Source organism: Adiantum capillus-veneris, chromosome 4, assembly GCF_014529385.1.
Source record: "Adiantum capillus-veneris isolate H3 chromosome 4, ASM1452938v2, whole genome shotgun sequence".
Classification (NCBI taxonomy): domain Eukaryota; kingdom Viridiplantae; phylum Streptophyta; class Polypodiopsida; order Polypodiales; family Pteridaceae; genus Adiantum; species Adiantum capillus-veneris.
In genome coordinates this window covers 109764432-109779978 of record NC_140934.1, presented here as the reverse complement: position 1 = coordinate 109779978, position 15547 = coordinate 109764432, and positions in this window count along the sequence as shown.

Genomic DNA, 15547 nt, shown 5'->3' with positions numbered 1-15547 from the left:
TATGCCCGCACTGCCTCTCGGCTGGATAGATGCTACTGCTCTCATCAAGCTGACTAGATCTCATCGATGTTAGAGGTGAAGGAAATCTCAACAAAAAGCCTCTCCGATCACATGCCATTACAATTACAACTCAAGAAAGAAAAAGAGGGGGAGCAATCCCGGAGAGGGGAGAAAAAGCTTCTTGTTACAGGGACACACCTCTTCAAAGACCCTCTCTTAAGAAGCATCACCAAGAAAGCGTTGGGAAAGCTCAAGAAAGATGTGGGGATGAATAAACCTAGTGCTTGGAATGTATTTGTTCGGAGTGTACAAAAAGCTATCAAAACTACGGGTCCTCGGGTAAAAAAAGCCAATGAAGCACATATCAAACATCTCACAGAGGAGGTAGCCCAATTAGCCTCTAGGAAGGCTACTGGAATAGCTACCGAAGATGAGCACAAGCGATGGCTTGAAGCTAAATCTCACCTGGCCAACGAACAGCTGGAGGAAATCAAGAAGGTGAGATTGCTATCTAGGGAAAATTTCCTGCAACCAGAGCCTTCTAACCAAGCACATTTTTTTAGGGCTCTGAAAGTGAGGAAAAGTCGAGGCCGCATGCAAGTGCTCAAGGATGAGAAAGGGAATACAATTCAAAACCAAGATGAGATGGCTACACTTATGCTCAAGGGCCAGCCAGAGACCAATCTCAGGAAGTGGAAAAGCCCGGGCGCCTTTACTTGGAAGTGTAGAAAAGAAGGTTCTCCAGGAGGAAGCCAACCACATGGAAAAGGCCTTCTCCGAGGAGGAATTTTCAGTGGCACTTAAAGCTCTTGGCAAGGAAAAGTCCCCCGGCTGGGATGGACTGACGGCTGAATTCTTCAAGGAATTTTGGGATGATCTCAAGGGTCCAGTCACACGGATGGCCAATCTAGCTGTTTTAGAAGAGACGGTGGATGCAAGTGTTAAGAGAGGGCTTATCAAGCCCATCCCCAAACAGATTTGTTGGTCCCAACTTAAACATTGGCGTCCCATTATGATCATGTCAGTAGCATACAAAATTATTGCCAAGGTGATAGCTCTCAGACTTGCCCCCCTCATGAGTCGGATCATCTCTCCCCATCAACACAGGTTCATTAAAGGGAGATCTATATATGACAATATCTTGGCAGCAATGGTAGGAATAGAGTATGCATCCTTCTCCAAGCAAGAGTGCATCTTGTTGCAGCTGGACCTCGACAAAGCCTATGATAGGATAGAATGGTCCTATATAGAAGAAGTCATGGGAGCTCTGGGCTTTGGGCCTCGCCTTTGTCGCCTCATACGCACACTAGGCGTTGGCAGCCAGTCAGAGCTCCTGTTTAATGACAGAATTGTGGGATCTTTTGAGGTTAAAAGGTCTATTAAGCAAGGATGTTCCCTGGCCCCCTTGCTGTTCGCCATCGGGTCACATCCTCTCATTACGATGCTCGAAGCTAGTGCTGCGCGGGGAGAGATTCAAGGTCTGGCATTGTCGGGCAATGACCAACTACTACTGGCCAAAATGTTTGCAGATGATTCCCCCCTATTCTTGAAGGCGTTCCCTCAAGTTGTCAGGAGAGCTTTGGAGATTGTGTAAACATTTGCCGTGGCCTCGGGATCCAAGTGCAATATAGAGAAGTCAAGACTAATCTCCCTGTTGGAGAATGACTCTTTTGACCCTATAGTCTGGACAGGAGAGATTATCTCAAAAGGGAGTGTATTTAGACACCTAGGAGCCCCCGTAGGGGTGGACGTAACCCACAGACAAAGATTTCAATGGGTCATTGAAAAAATAAGCGCCAAAATGAGAAGGTGGGAGTTTTTTCTCACGCCCTTCCAAAGCCGGATTAGAGTGATTAATGCTTTTATGATCCCGTATATTTCTTTCCTCAGCCCCATGCTCAAGATGGCTAAGTGTGACTGGAAAGAATTCTTAAAACCAGTGAAAAGGTTTCTTTGGAAGAACAACACAAAAACCTCCCGCCGGCCATGGCAATGGGCCAGATGGGAGGTAGTTGCTCGACCGGTAGACCAAGGAGGGCTCGGCATTCTTAACCCTGTATCTCATGCTGAGGCCCTTTGTGCCAAATTTATGGTCTCATTGGCTAAACAGGACCAAGCTTGGGCTATCATGACCAAGGAAATGCTTGATGCAGCAAAACTAGGATCGAAAGGGGGAAAGTGGAAGGGGGTTGGGATGCACGACAAACTTCTTGCCCCGAAGTGGTCTTATATTAGATCTGGTGGACTCTCGGGGGAGCTGATGAGGAAGTGCAAAAGTGTTGCTGAGGCTTTGGAATGGGGGGAAGTAACTAGATACTTTAAGAACTCCATTTTGCAATGGTCCCCTTGGCTCTCTAAATTTTGGGGTCGCCGCAAAGCCCTTACTGGATAGAAATGACTAGAAAGGTCAATAATAAGGGACTCGTTCGACTAGAACATTTCTGGGATGGCAACAGGAAGTGCTGGAAAACTGCTGACTCTTTAGCCATCCGATGTCAACTGAATGGCTTTGAGATCTTACTAGTCTATAGGGTGATTAAAGAGCTTGATAAGGTGGTGATGCCAATTTGTGAATCCAACTTTGAATGGGACGCTTGGAGATGGCCTTGAAGTAGCCTCTTTTGGAGACCACACTCTAAAGGCATTCACCATGCATTAATGCACGAGGCTAATTGGTGTAGCCCCCTCAACAGATTATAGAAGAGGCACTGGACCAAAAAACGGTGGGAGGGAGTCATGGAGAACATCTGGAAGCCAAGATGGCCTCAACATATGAAGATTTTTTGTGCAAAGTGATGTGGGGTGCTCTGCCAAGACGGGCGTAAAGATACAAGAAAGAGGCATCGGGTCCGATCGTTGCTCGGGGTGCAGAATTGCCAGTGAATACCTAGCCCACCTTTTCATGGAATGCCACGCAATCAGGGGCATGACTGGGAAAATATGCAAGTGGATTCAAAGGACATGGCAAATTAAGTTCTTCAAGAATGATCTGTTCTTTGGTAGTAACAGGATGGGAAGTCATGCTCTTCTAGTCTGCATTCAAATAATCAAGTACTACTTCTTGCACCATATTTGGCAAGCAAGGAACCACCACATGTTTGAGGGGGATCTAGCTGTGGCAAGCTTTTGTGAAATCATGCAAGAGAGCAAAGTGACGATCCACGTGATCGGAGGCAAACAAACCTCAGAAGATTGGTTTAGAACAACACATAACATCTTGTTATAAGTAAAGCCGGTGAGTAGGAGTGGTTTCTTTGCCAAGCAGATTACTTGTAATCCTTTGACCCTCAAGGCTCGTTCTGAGCTTGAGGATTTTTTTTCTTAATACTATCCACTCACAATTGTGAGTTTTGCAAAAAAAAAAGATTTATAAATAGATATACATGACTCTACAACCTGAGATGCTTCACCCCAACCATCCATGAGGTTGTTATGCTTATGAAACTTGGGTTGATAAATAGGTATACCTTCGATATGAGGCATGCAAGGAAGTGCACTCATGGCTATAGAAGTGCTAGAACATGACTTCCACTTTATAAGTGCATGGAAATTATACTAAGATCTCACAAGAATTGTATGATGTTCAACTCAATTTTCAATCAAATCAAAACAGAAAAATTTGGCTTATGATGGGTAGGAAAGGGTGGCAAAAGTGGGTAGAAGGTCATGTGGATGGGCAGGAGGCCCTAGAACATTCACTTGTTTTTTCAAATATCCCAAAAGAGTCTAAATATATTTGTTTATACTCTCATGGTTTGGATTTCTCATTTTCCTCTAACCAATTCAAAGTTATTATTTTTGAAAAGAGAGAAAAAGCAATGTTCACTAGATTGGTCTCATACCTCACTCTTGCAATGTTTGATTCAAAAAATTTTAAATAATAACATAGCTATTATCAAGCTCTAAAACATTGTAGAAGAATTCAAAAGCTAATATGGAGATTACAAAGGCCATATAATAGGATTATGAGAGACCATCAAGAATTTCGAAAACCTAAATACTAGTATTCCATATATTATTATGCTATGGAGATTTTTTTCCAAGATCATAACCAAATCCCCATTGATATCACTCATGTTATTGCTTAGGTTATGGAAATCTTAGCCTCTAGGATCAAATGTATACTCAAGGTTCACTTTCTTGTAAAAAGTTCCAAGCAAATGAGTAATGAAAGGCCTTTTGAGGGGGTTGGCCTTATGAAATTCAACCCTCAATATTGTGTCATCTCATGTCAATTTTGGTTTTAAGCATGCTTGTAACCTATGTTTGAAAATGATGATTGGTTATGCACCCAAAAAGGATTGGCTTGTCAAAGCAAAAGCAACAATATTATGGAGGGCTTTTTGAGGACATGTGCACATATATTGATGCACAAAAGCTTAAGTCAATCTCAAAAGTCATCCACCTCTCCATGGTTGCTACCAAGGTATTCTCTCCCAAGAAGATGCCTTATGAAAATAAAGCATATGAGAACAGTGAGAGAAGGCTCCCTATAATGAGTACATTTCTCAAGATTTCAAGGGAAACAAAAATAAGAAAGAGAAGGGTGTATACAAGGGGAAAACAAGTTCTCACCCAAAGAGCTCGAGAATATAAGACGAAGAATCGGTGTTTTAAGTGTGGAGACCAAGGGCACACCTATTGTGCATGTCTCACAAGGAATGCTCTCCTCATGTTACCCATGTCTCTTGCCCCCACATAGGTGAATCAAGAAGCCACTCAAATATGCTATGCATGGGGTAGGGTTAGGGATCAAAATGTTTTCATTCTCTTTGAGTCTTGCTCTACTCATAACCTAATTTTAGTTGAGTTAGCCCACAAGTTGATCATAAGAATTGAAAAATTGGTATTAACACTTGTTGCATTTATAGCTTTAACTAAAGGACAACAACTTCTAGTTACACCATTAATTGGGAAGCTAAGGATCCATGTGCAGAGTTCTGTAGACCCAAAAGAATTCTTCGTATGTCCTTTGTCTCACGAGGATGTAATTCTAAGAGCACCATGGTTTAATCACATGGTTGCTCAACTTGAGTTTCTTGATAGATGAAGGGTGCACAAATGCAAGGCGTGTGCGAAGAGAGAGAGAGAGAGAGAGAGAGAGAGAGAGAGAGAGAGAGAGAGAGAGAGAACACATAGAGTGGGTGCAACAACCTCTCAGCAAAAGTGTGTGAAGTGTGTGAGAGTGCTCCTTATTCCTTGTACATGTATAATGAATAAGGAGAAGAATGGACAGTCGAACACAATGTTCGGCCCAGGGTAAAGGTACATCCATCTTTAACCCCAAAAACCTCCCATTTAAAGACAAATGTGTGGATAATTGAGTTCTACTAGATAAACTACTAGCATGCACAAGAAAATAGGTGAGAGACTCTCTCAACCTATGCACACTAGCTCACTCACTTGATCTACATGCAACCATATTGGCTCTAGTGATAGATGAGCATGCAAATCCATGCTAGAGCCTATATGCAATTCCCGCAAGACATCTTTGTATGGTATGTATAGCTCCACAATGCATCATGATAGTGTTAGTCATTGTATGATTGACAATCCTTGCTGCAAATTCTCCCATTGCTGCAGTTGCTAGGTTGGGTCTCAACACTAGAGGCCGTACATGAGATGCCCAAATGTTGACAAAATCTGCACAACCTTTGTTATACTAGCCTCTCCAGCACTATCTGCTACAAATGCTTCCACTGCTGTAGCTGCTAGGTTGGGCCTCGACACTAGTAGGTTGTACATGAGATGCCCGAATGCTGACAAAATTTTCACAACCTTGGCTGTACTAGCCTCTTTAGCACTATCTGCATACAATGCATCATCGGTACTACTCATCATGTATGGATGTGTCATCACCGACATTGGGATGATGGCTACATCCCTCTCATCCATAGGCATAACTATGTGTCTTGGCATCAACTCATGAACCTCTAGCATGAGCATATCAAAGAACTCCATGTACGTCAAATGTGCATGTGTCTCTAGGGAGAAAACCCGTGCTACCTCTATCTGGATAGACTCTAACAATGCATGTTGTGTGTCTCATTGGAGAAATCCCTCTCCAGCTATGCCTCTACAAAGTCCATTGACATGTCTTGCATGCTTTGCCTTGTGAGCTGGTGGAGCTCACTTGCAAAAGAGACACATCTCGTCTCTCGCTCATCACATGCCAACAACAAATTGAGACGGTGCCATCTTGTACCTCAAGTACATGCATAGAATATACCAAGTCACTTTGGGCTCCCTTGGCAATCACTAGCGATCTGCAATGTATCTAGAAATATTGCTCTCTAGGTAGTATACGACATCCACAATCTACTAACTACCTCACTGAGATCAAACTTTGTCTCATCTAAGAAGTAGCGCACATGGAAAAGTGTATATGATGCACCATTGGTCAATGACAAGCATACATCTCCTGCTCGTGCAATGTCAAATGCCAAACCATTAGCCAAGTGCACATAACCAAAAGCTCCCACTAGAAAAAGTGCTAAACCACTCACGATGTGGTGTGATGTGGAGAACTGCACCTTAGTCTAGCAACCAACGTGAAGAAGTCCCACCTCTCAAAGGCATGTAAGCAAGAGGGTTGCTAAAGGTGAAGGTGATATCATCGTCTTTGGCATACAATGCCACCGCTCTAGCATGTGTCAAAAACACATCTGCATCTCGTATACATCATTGTTTCTACCTCATACATTGAAAGCAATTACGTCTAATGAGCCTTGTGTTACCAGAATGCCAACAACGCAAGTATTGGCATGAAAGAGACCTTCGTCTCTTGTGAGTCATATGTACAAACTCCAACACATCACACGAATCTACTAGATGGATGCCAAGAAACAAAACTATGGCAATAAATCCTAGGAGAAATCTGACAAAGTCTCCTTCGTAAACTAAGCAAAATCACAAGCAAAATGGAAACAAAGCGGGAGATGACTCAACCACTAAATCAATCCGATGCTTGCATATGTGCAATGTAGCTCTACCAAAGCAATGTTTAGTAGTAGTGTCCAAGACTCAACGTACTAAGACGGACTAATGTCATAATACCAAGCACAGACAATTCGGGGATAAATAAATCTCAAAAGAGCACAAAATGCATAATATTATGCATAAGTAACGAGCAAACACAATGCTCAATAGCATCCCACAAAAACTGCATGCACAATCTAACAACTGCAAGTAAACCTGTACTTGTAACTTCTAGAACTTGTGAGTACCTGCAAGCTATAGCCACTACAAGCATATACAAATCTCAATTGTACGAGAGTGGATACAAGAACACTAATCTGTTTCCAAAACTGACAAAACTTATCAAAGTAAGAGTCAAAACTTGATCACTATCAAAGTGGGAGTAAATCTTGACCACTAAAGCATTAGAGAGTAAGCTACAGATACTTAGAAAGCATGGCGAGAATCTGGCAAAAAAAGATATTCCCCTAAACTTTAAGAAAAATCTCAAAAAATCTCACCAAAATGGCATAGACCATAAACAAACACTAAGTGATCAGTAGCAAATCCACATTGGTATACATACATTGCCAAAATCCTGATGATCTAGCTCACTCCTGAATGAATGGCTCTATGAACAATTGTACTTGTCCAAAATCCTTGGCTAGAAAGTTAGTGTTGTCGATGCAGAAGACTTTGTCTCCAAGTGAGTATGTGCATGAGAAATCGTATCTCTCAAGAGACCAATGCGAGGGTGTGTAAATGCCTCCGTACTTGTGTCTAAGAGCAAAGCAGATAATGGTGTTGATGTCGATCTTGAATCATTGATGTTGTGCTTGGGCCATTAGATGAAGGTGTTGCAATCGGAAAGTCGATGTCGCAATTCAAAATATTGCAATCTACCAAAACTACTCGCTTCTTCTTTACCCAAATCTACTGGAAAACCTAAAACCTCAAGCTCTACACAAGCTTAAATTGGATCTTTAGCCTCAGAAATCATGCACCCAACTTCAAACACCTATTGTGCTTTCAAAAGTACATCATACTTGCATACATTACACGAAACAAATAACCTAAAATTTCCTGTATACAGTCAGTCTGACTAGAATATTAGAAAAATGATGAGGAATTTGCAAAAGGTTTCTTCTGCAAAGTTATAGACCGTGTCAAAACAAATGGGTGTAGTGGACGGAATTTTTCAATTTACAATCTACAAGAGAAAATTGGACTATAAAATAGTGTTGTTGGTGCACACACAATTTTTAGGGCACCTTGTTAGGAAATAGGGCATAGCTAAGTAGATATTAAAGTAGTTTACTTAATGGAGAGAGATAATTTTCACACGAGAGATTAGAGAGAGAGAGAGAGAGAGAGAGAGAGAGAGAGAGAGAGAGAGAGCACAATATATGTGGTTCACCCACTGTGGGCTATGTCCATGGGAAAGTAGCCACTCAATGGCTTTAGTACTTCAAACTAAAAGTAGGTTACAAATGGATTATACCCTTAATGGAGCTCTCACCTTGCTTTACTCTCACCACCTCACACACACCTTGTTTCATCAACTTCACAATGCATTTTGTGTGAAGAAGAGGCCTCCTTTTATAGGCCAAAAGGGCTACCCTCTCTCATAAGAGGCAACCGTGTGTAGCCGCCCTTGTGTAGACAAGTCGAAGTTGGACTCTCCATGCGTCCATGTGTGGCCGCCCTTGAGAAGACTAGTCTGCCTAGAAATCGGCCACTATCCATCGGCCATTGATTTTCGACCATCGACCACCAGCCAATGACTCCGGCCACCATCGACCAACCGATCGGCCATTTTTTGATCACTTTCCGATCGCTCTCCGACCATAATATTCTGGAGAAAAAGGGGATATTTTAACGAATCCAAAGCTCGAGACTGGGCGTGAATTTTTGGTTTTCCGACGTGTGATTATTCTTATGCACAATGGCTTCTTCTCATAATGGGGGCCTTACAAATGTGCATTTTTGAGACTAAAAATTACAAAGGGTAAATCAGGCTCCATACTTAACAATCTCTAATTTGGAGACTGATCTCCACACCAAACCTATGATTGCTTTCCATCCTGTCTTCTTATCCTTGAATGCCGATTGAAGATGAGCACAAGCTTCACTTCTTCTTGCTGGCCACCTTTGTAAACATGTCTGCATGATTCTTAGTTGTGTGACCTTTCCTAGCTTTAGTTGTCCCTCTTCCAAAAGAGTACGTATGAAGTGATATTTCATGTCAATGTGCTTTGTCCTTGAGTGAAAGTCTGAATTCTTTGCAAGATGAATGGTGCTCTGACTGTCATTGTACAAGACACACTTGTTTTGCTTGTATCCAAGCTCCTCCAAGAATTTGTGAAGCCACAAAATTTCTTTGCTTGCCTTCGTCATTACTACATGCTTTGCTTTTGTGGTAGAAAGTGAGACCACTTTGTGTAGCTTTGAAGCCCAGCTTACTACGGTCCCTCCAACTGTGGAGACATAGCCAATAGTGTGCTCCTTCAAGTATCTTTGTCACTTGCTATATTTGCGTCAGCATACCCTTGCAAGAAAATATCAATGCCTCCAAAATACAAATCATTTGTTGTTGTCCCTTTTAGATACCTAAGTATCCACTTCATAGCTTGTCAGTGCTCTTTACCTAGATTGTCCATGAATCTACTCACAACTCCCACTGCATGTGCAATGTCTGGCATTGTCCAAACCACAACATACATTAGAGAAACTATCGTTGCAACATATGGAACTTCAGACATATAGGCTATCTCTTCTTGCGTCTTTGGACACATATCCTTGGTTAGTTTAAAGTGAATAGCCAAAGGTGTAGAAACCAATTTTTCATCGTGCATTGCAAATCTTTCTAGTGCCTTCTTGATGTAATCCTCTTGAGATAGCTTTATTGTCATCTTCGTCCTGTCCCTTGATGTCTTCATACCAAGTATCCGCTTTGTAGCACATAAATCTTTCATTGAAAAAGGTTTAGACAGCTCCTCTTTTAGGTCTTTGATATCCTGCATGTTAGCACTTGCAATCAACATATCAACATACAACATTAGGATGACGAACTTTCAATATCCCAAATTCTTCGTGTAGATGCAGTGATGTCAGTTGCATCTTTTGAATCCGTGATCCAACATCCAACTATCAAACTTCAAGTACCACTGTCTTTATGCTTGCTTTAGACCATACAAGCTCTTCTTTAATCTGTGAACCATTTTCTCCGTACCCTTTACCTGATATCCCTTTGGTTGAAGCATGTAAATGTCCTCCTCCAAGTCACCATGAGGGAATGTCGTATTTACATCCATTTGATCAAGATTTAAATCATGAGTAGCCACAAGGCTTAAGACAAGCTTAATTGAGTTCATTTTTACAATAGGAGAAAATATTTCATTGAAGTCAAACCTTTCTTTTGAGAAAACCCTTTTACCACAAGCCTGGACTTGTACCTTTTCTTTCCACCTTCTTCTTCCTTTAACTTACACACCCATTTGTTTTGCAGTTCCCGCTTACCTTTAGGCAACTCAACCAAATCCCATGTTTGGTTGCAATATAATGAGGCCATCTCCACTTGCACGCTCTTCATCCATTCTTATTTGGATTGTGGTGCAAACCTTCTTCGTATGATTCCGGCTCTCTAGAATCTGAGACCAAGAGATGATTGAAGGAAGGAACGAACCTTTCTGGAGGTATACTTGCTCTCGTATATCTTTGGGGCATAGGTTGAGGCTCCTCATTTGGTTGACATTGCTGCACATTGTCATCGCTTGCATTCCTTAATTCTTCACCGTCCTCAAGCTCCATGTACTCATCACCTATATCTTTTGTTTGTTTTCTTTCCACGTAATCTTTGTACATATTTTGTTTGTTGAAAATTACATCCGTACTTATAAAGATCTTACCATCTTCACAATTCCATAGGCGATACCCAAAGTCAGCTTCTCCATAGCCAATGAAGAAACACTTTTTGGACTTTGCATTTAGATTTGATCTTAGGCTTCTATCTATGTGCATAAAAGCCTCGCATCCAAACACTTTGAGGACTGCATAATTCATCGGTTTACCTGTCCATGTCTCTTATGGAACTCCTCCATCCAGTGCCATTGAGGGTGACCAGTTGATTAAGTACACAAATGCACTTACTGCTTTTGCATAATACTCAAGCGGTAGGCCTGCATGTAGTTGCATACTTCATGATTGTTTTGTTCATCCTTTTCAAAATTCCATTTTGTTGAGATGTCCTTAGGGTTGTCCTTTGCCTTTGAATGCCATTGCTAGCACAAAATCTTTTAAAAGCTTGGCTGCAATATTTGCCTCCATTGTCGGATAAGAGGCATTTAAGCTTGGTACCTGATTCATTCTTCACAAAGGCTTTCTACCTTTGAAATATGGAAAACACATCGAATTTATTCTTCATTACATAAACCCATGTTTTCCTAGTTGCATCGTCTATGAATGTTACATAGTACAACGAGCCACCAAGGGATAATGTACTTGCACGACCCCAAGCATCAAAATAAAACAATTCAAGTTTTTTATTTTTGTTTCATTTCCTGGCTTTTGAAATTTAACCCTCTTTTGTTTACCGAAAAAAAAATCTTCACAAAACTCTAAGTCCACTTCTTTCAAACCTGGTAGAAACTTCTTCAGTTGAAAGATTTGCATTCCTTTGGCACTTATATGCACAAGCCGGTAGTGCCACACTGCATTGTCAACTTTTGTAGTTGTTACACAAGTTGAAGATTGCGTGCTGATAGTACACAAGTAAAATGTACCAACCTTTTCTCCTTTGGCAACCACCAAAGATCTGCTGGAATTAGGGTTGCAGGAAAACACACACAGCTTGAAGAAGACAAAGGAAGCTCAGATCAAGGCACACAATAGAGAGTGTATTACTTAGTGTGTGCAATGGAAAAAGTGATAGTCCTAGAGTGATGGGCTTATATACAATGCAGGGGGGGGGGGGGGGGGGGAACCTCCTATAGAGGGAAAAAATGCCACGGTGGTCCTAAATGTGTTCAAACACATCACTACCACATGTATATGGTAACATACCCCCCCTGGACCGATGCGGTGAGCAAGAGCTAGCACATGAGTAAAGGGAAGTGCCATGCCCTAAAGAAATGATCAGTCCACAAAGGGGAGTAAGCCCAAAGCTTTGCAGAAAGCTTCAAACTTCTCACAAGACAATGCCTTTGTGAAAAGATATGCAAGGTTGTCATGTGTTGATACATAAGCCAAGCTGATCTCTCCTACTGAGAGCCTCTCCCTGACATAGTGGTAATGCACCTCAATGTGCTTTGTGCGAGCATGAAAAATTGGGTTCCTCGCAACTGCCAATGCGCTCTGACTATCAGTGTAGATAGTGTTGGCAGTGTCCTGTCCAACACCCTAATCAGCCATAAGGCGTCTGAGCCATACACACTCTACCGTAGCTCTGAAGACTGCCCTGTACTCAACCTCACATCTTGAAGTGGCCACAGTAGGTTGCTTCTTGCTCAACCATGATATACATGAACTGCCAAGCATGAAACAAAAACCGCTTGTGGACACTCGCATGTCAAAACAACTAGCCCAATCTCAGTCTGAAAAAGCATGTAAGTCTGGCAGCAATGATCCCCCCTTGGGATAAAACAAGCCAAGATGTAAAGTGCCACTCAAGTAGCGGAACATCCTCTTGATAGCGTGGCAATGCTTAGACCCTTGGCTATGCATAAATCTGTTGAGACTGCAAATTGAATATTCGGCCTCCTACTGCATACATAAATGAGGCAGCCAACAACATTTTGGTAAAGAGTGACATCAGCAAGATCACCAACATCATGTAGACTTCACTTCAAACCTGTTTCCATTGGAGTGGCAATAGGTTTGCAATCCTCAAGTCCAAACTTACTTAGCAATGTCTTTGTAACTTTTCTGACACAAGACAATACCACCATCACACTGTTTAAACTGTATGCCCAAGTAATGATGCAACAACCCCAAATCTTTCATCTTGGAAGTAGCATTCAAATCAGTCTTAAATTCAACAATATGTGCCTCATTGGGACCAATGATCGGCAAATCATCCATATAAAGAACAACGATGAGAAGTACATCGCCCTCACGCTTAACATACAATGTACTTTTTGTTGGACAGTTACGAAAGCCTCGTTTGACCAAATGAGTGTCATCTTTCTCATACCAAGCACGAGGAGATTGCCTCAACCCATACAAAGCCTTCTTACATCTGCACACTTTGTCCTCTTGTCCTTTCTTGACAGAACCGCAAGGCTGTGTTACATAAACTTCCTCAAATATGTCACCATTCAAGAAATACATAACAATGTCTGATTGATGTACATCCCAACCAAAATGAGCTGCCAATGCACATAGAAAACAAACAGTATTCATACAACAAGTGGGAGAAAAAGTTTCTTCATAATCTATGCCTTTTTATTGCGCATAGCCTTTTGCAACAAGTTGAGCCTTATGGCGATCAACCTCACCATCCAGCTTGCATTTCAATTTGTAAACCCTTTGTACCAATGGCCTTTTGCCAGGAGGCAAATCATATAAAGTCCATGTGTCATTTTCTATAAGTGCATCATATTCTGATTGCATGGCAGACATCCAATTGTTTGAATTCTCTGCTTTATCAAAAGACAGAGGTTCCTCAATATCATGTAGGCTAGACACGACCAAAGCATAACAATCTGATACATAAGATGCATGGCGAGAACGTGAACAAGTACGACTAGACAAAGGTGCATCCAATTTACTGTCACGCAAAGTGTGCACCAGCCATTTTGGCATACCTCTAGATTGCTCATTTTCAACCCTTTCCTCATCAAGTACATCATTTACATCTACATTAGTAATAGGCTGATCTGAAACATTTTCAGAAAGCCCCATAGGCTGTACCTTTGCCTCATTTGAATTTACTGAAAAGAGGTAACAAAGTGTCATAAATGTCTTGTGAGCTTACATTATTGTCTCTAGTACATGACAGCAAAGGCTGAACAGAATATTCCACAAACACAACATCACGTGAGACCAAAATACGCTTTGCTTGAGGATGGTACAACCTGTAACCTTTGCTTTGAGCACTATAACCAACAAATATACATTTGACAGCCTTATCATCCAATTTCTGTGTTGTGCTTGTGGCACTAAACGATAAGCCAAACAGCCAAAAACACGCATGTGCTCAGTAGATGGCTTTCTATCATGCCATGCTTCATATGGAGTCATAGACTGCAACGCTTTCGTAGGACACTTGTTGAGTACATAAGTGGCACACATGACAACCTCAAGCCAAAACAAATGTGGTAAAGCTTGATTCTTGACCATACATCTTGCCATTTTCGTAAGAGACATGTTTTTCCTCTTAGAAATACCATTTTGTTGAGGCATATACGGCACTGTACATTGGTGTTTTATCCCACGACTAGCCAGAAATGCATTAATTTCATGAGACATATACTCCCCCCCTCGATCGGAACGGAGGGTGTCCATAGTACATTTCGAGATATTTTTAGCCATAGCAGAAATTGCTTGAAGCAGATGAACACTTTGGACTTAGCTTTCAACGGATATACCCATACATGTCTGGAGTAGTCATCAATGAAAGTCACGAAGTACAAGTAATTTCCCAAGGACAGAGTTTGCATAGGCCCACAAACATCACTAAGCACAAGTTGCAATCTGCATGTAGCATGAATTGACCCATCCTTTGGAAACTTAGCACACTGCATTTTACCCAAAATATAGCCTTCACAAATATGTTTGACAGGTGCTTCAAGAGGCGGCAAAGAAGCAACCATATCAAATTTTTGCAAACGTAGCAAACTGGCAAAATTCAGATGCCCAAAACGTGCATGCCACAGTTTTGCATATGAAACAGCCCTTGAATCTGCAACCGGACTTGCAAAATTTTGTCCACACTTGTCATACAATGTGAGCTTATACAGCCCACCACAAAAAAGGCCAGATGCAACAATTTTATCACCACAATTGAGATCATGAACTGTACATCTGTCATCCACAAATTTGACTACAAGTCCAAGTCTAGAAAGTGCAGATACAAACAAAAGATTCTTCTTGATCCCAGATACATATAAAGTGCATCACCAAGTTTGAAAGAACTGCCATTTGTAGCAGTAAGCACAATCTTTCCAACTCTCTGAACCGGAAAAGAGGCATTGTTAGCACAAGTGACTGAATTCCTATGAGGAACAGACTCGAGAGAGGTGAACAATTCACGATGTGAGGTAATGTGCTTTGTAGCACCACTATTGAAATACCACATGTGACTCTGCAGCAACAATTGACATACATGCATCATCGACAGCAGGATTTTGAGTGCACTCTGCACTAAAAGCCCATTCTGAATCAACATCAACATCACAGTCTCCTTTCACAGAGGACTCAACAATAGCTGCATTTGTAGTGGAACCAGCATTTGCACTTGAACCACCCTCTTTCTTCTTAGCCTCGTTGGCCTTCAACTTCGGACACTGCTTGATCAAGTAATCATTAGCTTTACAATAATGGCAACCCCTCTTCTTTTTGCCTCTATCACCAGAATTTCCAGACAAATTGC